We start from the raw sequence: 8,661 nt of genomic DNA, 5'->3' as shown, positions 1-8,661 counted from the left end.
AATGTTCGCTGACTGGATGAAATGTAGAAGCAGCAAGACGCAGGAAGCTGAAATGTTTTCTAGAAAAAAGGTCACTTTAAATAAAGAATTTAGGCCAGAGAGAGATCAAATTCAATTTTGGTATAATAGCCCCAAAGAAATTTCACTCAGTCATCTAAAAATTAAGTATAAATTCCAGAAAATGTATTTCAGAATACTCCAGTAATAATTATATAGAGATGGATAATGTGAGTTGGTGATGTATTCCATCAGTCTGAGATGACCATCTGAAGATGTGGGCAGCTGTCTCCGTGAAATATTCATCTCTTTCTCCATAAGTTGGGTGATCTGGGAAGCAGCGTAAAGCCCTCATTCTTTGCCAGCTGTAAGGTTGGATATCTGACTCTAATGCATGCAGAAAGTAAAAGGTTTCTCAGCTTTAGAAATTTCTTGACACCTAAAAATCCACATCTAATTTTGAAATAGAGTCGAGGTACAGTTGAAAGTTCAGAGAACTTTCTCCAGAATAAAACCAAGCTTGAGAGCCCAGTTCATACAAACTCTCATTGAAAATTATGCATTAGCCTCTTGATACCTTACAGCAATGTACACTTTCAGCTGGGAACAGTACTTTAATGTTAGTGCTATGGGAATTAATGGCTAAATTACTTTAGTCCCTGTGGGGTTTAAAATTAGTTGATTCAAAATGGATTTTTTCAAGTGTATTTTCCCTCGTGCTTTAAATGCTCTGGACTCTCATAGTCTGTGACCCATAAGTCTCACATTAAACTGCTTGTATGGAACAGTTGCTCTTTTAATAATTACAGCACAGTTGACATCATCTTTGGGAAATGCCCTGGTAGTGTTTGGGATAGTTAAATCCATCATCACCATTCTTCAGTTAACTCACAGAGCTGTAGCTCTGGCAGTTGGAATCAAACCAAAAGGAAGTGAGGGGAGGGCTGTGCAGATGTCTCATTAGTAGACTTGCTCATCTACGTGCAAGCACAAGGGATGCTAGCTGAGCTCCATTCTGCTTGTACTAAAGCAGAAAGCTGATGTTTCCTCGTGTCAGCTTTGTCACTGTGGGAGGTTTCTCAGAGACAGTCGTTCACAAACCCTGCTCTCTTTTTCCCATTAGTGCTGGCTGCTAACAAGGGAAGTGGTGGAAAGATGAATCTGGCCACAGGAAGACCGACCTTTAGTAGTGACTATAAAAACAGTTGGCAATTAGGGCAGCTGGGGATGTTCATCCCATAGTTATCTACATCTAGATGCAATAAACCCACTCATTGTGTTTCTTCTTGTCTTCCATTACTATATGCTTATAATTCAACATACTCTTTTGGGTAAAAACCTGATGGTTCCTGTAGGAAAAAAAATAAAACTTATTATTAATTCAGCACTGAAAACCCGAGGGCTACAGGTAGTATTAGTTCTATCTGCTTGGGGTGGGGTGAGGAAATAAATATATTCCACTCAGAAGAGGGACAACAAAGTATTCACGCATGTTTTCTACTAGAGAACAAACAATATCTGACCACCCAGAGACCTAGAAAGCAGTAAGATCATGTATTTATTCCTATGCTACATTTGTGATGTTGTCTTTGGGTCTCAAGAGACTCAACACCCCTGTTCTGTCTTCTGAGAGTCCTATATATTGCCCTCAAGGAGAAGGCCAAGCATCTCAGTCTAAACATAGCATTTCCATTGATCATACGTAGCCTTTAAATCATACAGTCATCAAAACTAAGCACCATTACTTTTCTGGTTGATGAGTATGACTTCAAGAAGCAAAAAGCTGTTCTACACATTTTCTAGGTGTAAATGGTGCAATTCTAATAGCTCTGTGCTACTTAGTTTGGGGGAAATATTTATTCCTAATTACAGCTGTTCTACAATTTTCCAGTTTTAAATGGGAGGTTGCTCCTTATTCTAGGACTTCATTGACATTGAGACAATTTCCTGATTCAATCTGCTTCGCAGTACATGGAAATATTTGTTTATTCAACCCTTTTTCACTTGATTGCATTATGGTTGTGGTCCATATGGTTACACACCTTTAATATTATCTGCAATATATATTTATTCTCCACACTTTTTTTTTTTTTCCAGCATGTAAGTCATAAAGTGAGATGCAACAGCCCAAATGTCATTAAAAGTCTACAAAAAATTACACTGAAAACAAATTTTTTAAGTTGCAAACATTGGATTCAGCTCAGCTTTGGGAAATTTGGGAAATTTGGGAAATTTGGGAAATGATGGGTCATTACACAAATCCAACTCAAATGTGATTTTGGTTAGTCATCTATTTCCTACATTACAGACACTACAATTTACTTCCTTATGGATTGGATTTATAGCTTGACTCATGAAGAATATTTGGGCTGCTGAATCTAGGTCTATAGACGCTTTTTAGGATAAAAACAAGCAAGATTCATCTTTATATAAAACGAAAATCTTGTTTTGTAGCCATACTGCGATAGCACATCTTTTGTCTCCTAACAATTAATGGCACTTTAACACACCCTTAGTGAAAAATGAGTGGAGAGAGATGGTCTGAACTAAAATCCCTGACGTGGAGAAGAGAAAGCTAAGGCTGCAAATTGCTAATTTTAGGCACTTGTTAATCTCAGAATGTTCTGAAAATGTTTGTGCTTGAAGTGAGTTTTGGTTTATAAAAATGGCTTGTGGTTTGAGAAGCCCTACTGTAACACTGTAAACAGCTATTTACAAGGTGGATAGTGATAGGACAAGGGGGAATGGTTTCAAACTGAGACAGGGGAGGTGTAGGTTGGATATTAGGAAGAAGTTTTTCACCCAGAGGGTGGTGAGGCACTGGAACAGGTTGCCCAAGGAGGCTGTGGATGCCCCATCCCTGCAGGCATTCAAGGCCAGGCTGGATGTGGCTCTGGGCAGCCTGGGCTGCTGGTTGGTGACCCTGCACATAGCAGGGGGTTGGAACTGGATGAGCATTGTGCTCCTTTTCAACCCAGGCCATTTTATGATATGGTTTTATGATATTCTGTGATAAGACTGCTGAATCAAAGAGAAGAATTAGGTTTGCTATGTGCAGAGTGGTGAGAGACTAAAACAGAGAATCCTGATATAAATGCAGATATGGGCTTCAAAGCTAATCAAGGATTTCCTTTACAGTGGCTCTCCAGTGTAGTCAGCAGTCTTGAAAGTCATGCTGAATAGATATCTCATTATATAACTAGATTTATGAACTCAGTGTGATTAATTCTCACTATTTTATCAAACTTTGTGTTCTATTAACACTTGTGCTGTGATGCACTTAAAAGAAAGTGGGCACCTCCATTTGAATTACATATAGGTACAACAGACCATAGGGCACTTCAGATATTACAGGGTGTCTTGAAGAGCACCCAGCTGCCAGTGCAAAATGACACAGTATTATGTGAATAAACCATTTTCACATTGTTTTTGTGTCATTTTTGCAAACACTTTGTGGCATACCAGATAAACGACAGACATATATACTTAATCAGCTGAATGATTCCACTCCACAAATGAATCCACTCTCCTAACTGCTATTCTATCCTTCTACTTTATTTTAAATATGTATACATATATATATATATATATATATATTTCACTTTTTCATTATATACATAATAAAACTATAATTTTCTTGATGTCTCCAGACCAGGGACAAAATTTTTAAGTAAAAAGAACAAAATAAAATATAACCCAAAGAAGAAATATTAGAAGATATTTCAACGTTGTTTCAAGGTAATAAACGTTGGATGCAAATTCATTCTATAGACGTAGTTAGTTGCAAACAGCAATTAGAAAAACAATTAGAAAAAAGGCAATAGCTTTCTTTCATTGATTTCTAAATAATACAACATTAGTTTTGGGTCACTGTCACTAGAAAACATAGCCAAACAGCACTCTGTGATGAACACATTCTGCCTTGGCAGAAAAACAGCTAAGCTGGGGGGATGCAACACTGGAAAATGGTGGTAATTATGACAGTTTTCATGGTGCCCACAAGCATATCCATGATGATGCAGCCTCAGTGCATAGTGTTGTATAAATAAACACTAAAAAAGGCCTGAGCTCTGCAAAGGCACAGTATAAATGAAGGGGGAAAGGAAAAGGCAGGAACCAAGGTCAAACAATGAAATGGTGGGAGAAAGAAAAAATGGAGCTCACATGACTGAAATCCCAAATCACTGATGTATCCATTCACCTCAATTGATTTTCCTTCTGGTTTTGGGTTTAGAAATTAAAATTGTCTCGACTATTTACCCTGCTCCTGAGCCATCTCCTCACCAGCCTTTTCCTTCTTCCTTGAACCATTCTCTTTCTCCTTTGTCATTCAACCACCTTCCTCTTCAAGTCCCTCGAGAAAGCTGCCTGAAGAGTAATGGAAAACCAAGACTTTGTAAACCATTCTCCTGCAAATGGATTTAATCCAGACTCTCAATGACACCCCAAAGTGTATTTTGGGTGTAATTATAATTGATGCACTCCACAGAGAGCTCATTTATCCTGAAACAAATATGGAAGACATGTTAAGTGAGATGTTTTCTATTTTTTTTTTCTTCTTTTTCTTTCACCTAACACCACAGCATCAGGACACAAAGCTGCAGTTCCACTGAAAATAATGAAGTGAGAGGTTCCATAAAGTTATTTCCAGCTGATGGACTGAATGCTACATAAATATACAGGAGACTCTCAGAGGAAACCACCAGGTCACTCAGGATTGCATCAGTTTCAGTCCAGCAGTGAATGTAAGATCCATACCTCTCTTGTAAGGGGAGAAATCTGCATACAAGAAGATACACAGATATTAAGCTTCCCTCCCTCTCCCCCTGCTTGCTACCAGGATATCACCTACTGTTCAGTTCAAGGAAGTGTCAGCTGAGGTAATTATTTCAATCCACGAGGATTCAGCCTCAGGGTCAGATAATAGCAAGTGTCGAGCAAGAAATTCTTATGAACTTGCCTAAGTTGATTTTTCAAGGAGATCAAAAGCAGGAATGCCAGCAAAGCTATTGTGGAAAATGGACAGATTCAGGACATTTTGCACCAGACTGAGAAAGGTCAGCCTTTCTGGCAGACAGCAAGGCTGGTGCTCTGAGTCAACTCAAACAGAACCACTTCTTCCTCAGGCTTCCCACTGACAAATTCAGTTTGAGTTTGAGTTTGGCTCTGGATGAGGATACTGTCTCAGGAAAAACAAGACCTAGCTATTCCCTTTTGAACTAAACCTGAACCCAAATTGGACTTGTATTTGAATCTGGAGAACGTTGAATTTCTTTTTCTTTTACTTTCCTTTTTCTCTTTATTTTCTTTCTCTCTTTTTCCTCTTCCTTTCCTTTTTCCTGGCAAAATGAAGCTGTATCTCTCTCAGTCACAGGTTTTCAAGGTTCGGAAAACTTTCTGTAGACTTGGTAGTAAGAACAACACGAGATCAGGGTTTCGGGTTCTAAATCAAACTGATCTCCCTCTAATATTTTGGAATCTCATTGAGTTGTATTTGAACAAACAGTGATTCTTATTTCTATTTTGAAAACTCCTCACCATTTTATTTGCTGCAAGGAAATAACCTGTGCATCAAAGTCAACAAGGACTCATGGTCCTGTAGTAACAGAGTTATTTAAATTATGCCACAACTACATCTCAGCCATCAGAGTTTAAGCAGCTGTTGCTCTGTCGTTCCTGATAGACTTCTCCTCTACCACCACTGCTGCAGCAGATGTTCTCCTGAAGGGCAATGTTCTTTCTCCAGTTCCATCTGCTCCCTCCAGTTGTTTTTTCCACTAAGAACAAATTAAATTAAAAGTGTCTCTGATAGAACATAATGGTTTAGATGTCAGAGAATGCCTTACGTGTGACCTCAGCCCTTGCTTTCTATGCTGCACACTGTGATTAATCCCTCTGCTGCAGAAATATTTCTAAACTGAAATCTTGACTCCTCTGAAATCAATATTGGCACCAGTGGCATTTGCTGAAGTAAAACGTTCTGTATTAATTTCTCAAGTATCAAGTTAAAGAAGATTTTAATCTCAACAATATATCAGTTTGGAAGCCTGAGACAGTGTCTTACTGTGGTTTGAGTGGCAAACTGAGCAACAAAGCTTCTCCTTGGTTACAGATGATGGAAGATGTTGCAGAACAGATATCCTTCTGCCTTTTTCATTCTATGTCATGGGATACCTAGAATTTCCAGGTATCTTTCAAGAAGAGCTAGTTAAGCTATGTCTGTTTGGAGGGACGTACAGGTGAATCCTCCTTAGCTGAAGCTACACCTTCAGTAGAGATACACGACATCTGAAGCATATTTGGATATGCCAGCTCAGACTATTGCCCTTCATAATCTGGCAAAGCTCCACTGAAGTTGTCAGAGTTCTCCTGCATTTGCCTTATCCAAAGATTTGGCCCAGAATGCTTAGTTTTTCCTTCTTTCAATGTAACTATGTGTTATGCCTCATGGAAAAGGTGAACAGTGGTTTCTGGCCAGAACATAGTAACGTTTTAGAGTTTATCGTATGAAAATACATGAATGATACCCAGATGAGGGGGTTATATGTCTAAGTCTCTCTCTCTCTTTCTTTATATATGTAGATAAATATAATCACACTCTCTGTTCTCTGCCTGGGCTGTTTTGGAAAGGGGACAGCAGTGAAGTTATTAAGAATCTCCACTCTTGTTAAAAAACTTCCTTAGTACAGCAAAACAGACTATTGTTGAACTAGGAAAAGATACTCCATAAATCTCCCAAAGTCAAACACCATGACAGGAATATGGAGAAATAGATCTATATATTAAGTACTCTTTTAACAGCATCATTTGACCCTTAGAAAAAACAAACAGAGGAAAGAAAACCTTACAAGCCTGGAAAAAATATTCTCTGACTCTTATCAAAAGCACATTTGAAAGGAGACCTTGGAGGCATCTATTGTTTAATGGGCTATGCTTGATTTATTGTTGATTATGTCACAAAAAAAAAAAGAGAAGAAATATGTATATAATCATTCCAAAGCCATGAGAGGTACAGGGCTTCAATCTATTAGACACTGGAATCAGGGAATATCTTTTTTTTTCCTCCTTCATTCAAAGAGCTCTGTTTGACGAGGAGTGCGAAACAGTTTGATGGGTAAGTCCCTCAGTGCTGAGATATACCTCACTTGTTTTGTGTAAGTAACTGGCCACACGAGAACAGGCCTGCAGTTTTAGTTTACACAGCTGTATGCTGGAACGCAGAGTTCACTGCATTTGTTTCAGGCTTCTTTTAGCAGCAGCAACGAAATGCTGTCCCTCCTTGCCCTCTGCTGCTGGCTCTCCTGCTGCATGCACATGCACACATGTCGTGCACATGCAGGCACACACAAATCTGCAGCTACGATTGCTCTATAGACTTCAGGGCTGCCTTTTTTGTGTGTACGGAACAAAGAATTTGAGGCAGCAGTGGAGTTGAAGGGACTATTGACAGCAGATGAACAGCTGTGAGGTAACAGTCACATTTAGAATCATAGAATCATAGAATCACAAGGTTGGAAACGACCTATAAGTCCAACCGTCTTCACACTACCACTGCTACCACAAGCTACTAAACCAGATCTCGCAGCTCCTCGTCCAGGAGCCTCTTGAACACTGCCAGAGATGGCGACTCCACCACCTCCCTTGGCAGCCATTCCAGTGCCTGACCACTCTCTGAGAGAAGAAGTTCTTCCTTAAGTCCAACCTAAACCTCTTCTGGTACAACTTGCAGCCATTTCCCCCTGTTCATTGCCTGGGAGAAGAGGCCAAACCCCTCCTCACCACAATCTCCCTTCAGGAAGTTGTAGAGTGCAATGAGGTCTCCCCTGAGCCTCCTCTTCTCCAGACTAAACAATCCCAGCTCCCTCAGCCGCTCCTCATAAGATCTGTGCTCTAGACCCCTCACCAGTTTCGTTGCCCTGCTCTGGACATGCTCCAGGGCCTCAATGTCTTTTTTGTAGTGAGGGGCCCAAAACTGAACACAGTACTCGAGGTGCGGCCTCACCAGTGCTGAGTACAGGGGATGATCACCTCCCTGCTCCTGCTGGCCACACCATTTCTAATGCAGGCCAGGATGGCGCTGGCCTTTTTGGCCACCTGGGCACACTGCCGGCTCATGTTCAGCCGAGCATCAACCAAGGTCCCTTTCCTCTTCACAATCATCCAGCCACTCGTCCCCAAGCCTATAGCGCTGCATGGGGTTGTTGTGGCCAAAATGCAGGACCCGGCACTTGGCCTTGTTGAACCTCAAACATACCAACTTATCATTGGTATGAGCTGGACTAGTCAAGGGATTGAACTGCCATGCTTCTCAAAATACTGTTTTGGTGCAGATGTTTCAACTCATCTCTTTTCAAAAATTTCAGGGGCCTATGTTTTCCATTTCTCTTTTAAACCCACTCAAAAAGAAAAATGATTATAGAGTAGAATAGAATAATTTAAAAATGCATCCATTTAAACTTGAAGATACATCAAAAAAATAAAAAAGCTAAATTTTATGGCTGATGACACTTGAGTGAGACATCTATATCTCAGTCTGAATCAAAAAGATCAGAAAACAACAAGGCACCAGGGAACTCAGGAGGGAAGACAGCTGGACATGAAGTTCAGATTTTGATATTACCATGCCTGGAAGAAAGTTTGGAATGTCTTCATAGCTGAAAATCA

General features: G+C 40.0%; 1 long non-coding RNA gene across 1 annotated transcript; it reads right to left on the bottom strand.

Moving 5' to 3' along the window:
- Positions 1-578: 578 nt before the first annotated feature.
- On the bottom strand, positions 579-8,373 carry LOC116238274 (uncharacterized). The gene is made up of 3 exons (XR_004168925.2): positions 7,138-8,373; positions 4,258-4,365; positions 579-1,346 (listed from the first exon to the last, which is right to left on the bottom strand). It is a non-coding gene; the product is annotated as an uncharacterized LOC116238274 (long non-coding RNA).
- Between the last annotated feature and the right edge of the window lie 288 nt (positions 8,374-8,661).

This window comes from Phasianus colchicus, chromosome 6 (genome assembly GCF_987193195.1).
Source record: "Phasianus colchicus chromosome 6, bPhaCol1.hap1.1, whole genome shotgun sequence".
Classification (NCBI taxonomy): Eukaryota; Metazoa; Chordata; class Aves; order Galliformes; family Phasianidae; genus Phasianus; species Phasianus colchicus.
Note: the sequence above shows the minus strand (reverse complement) of the source record. Positions and strands in the feature narration are given on the sequence as shown.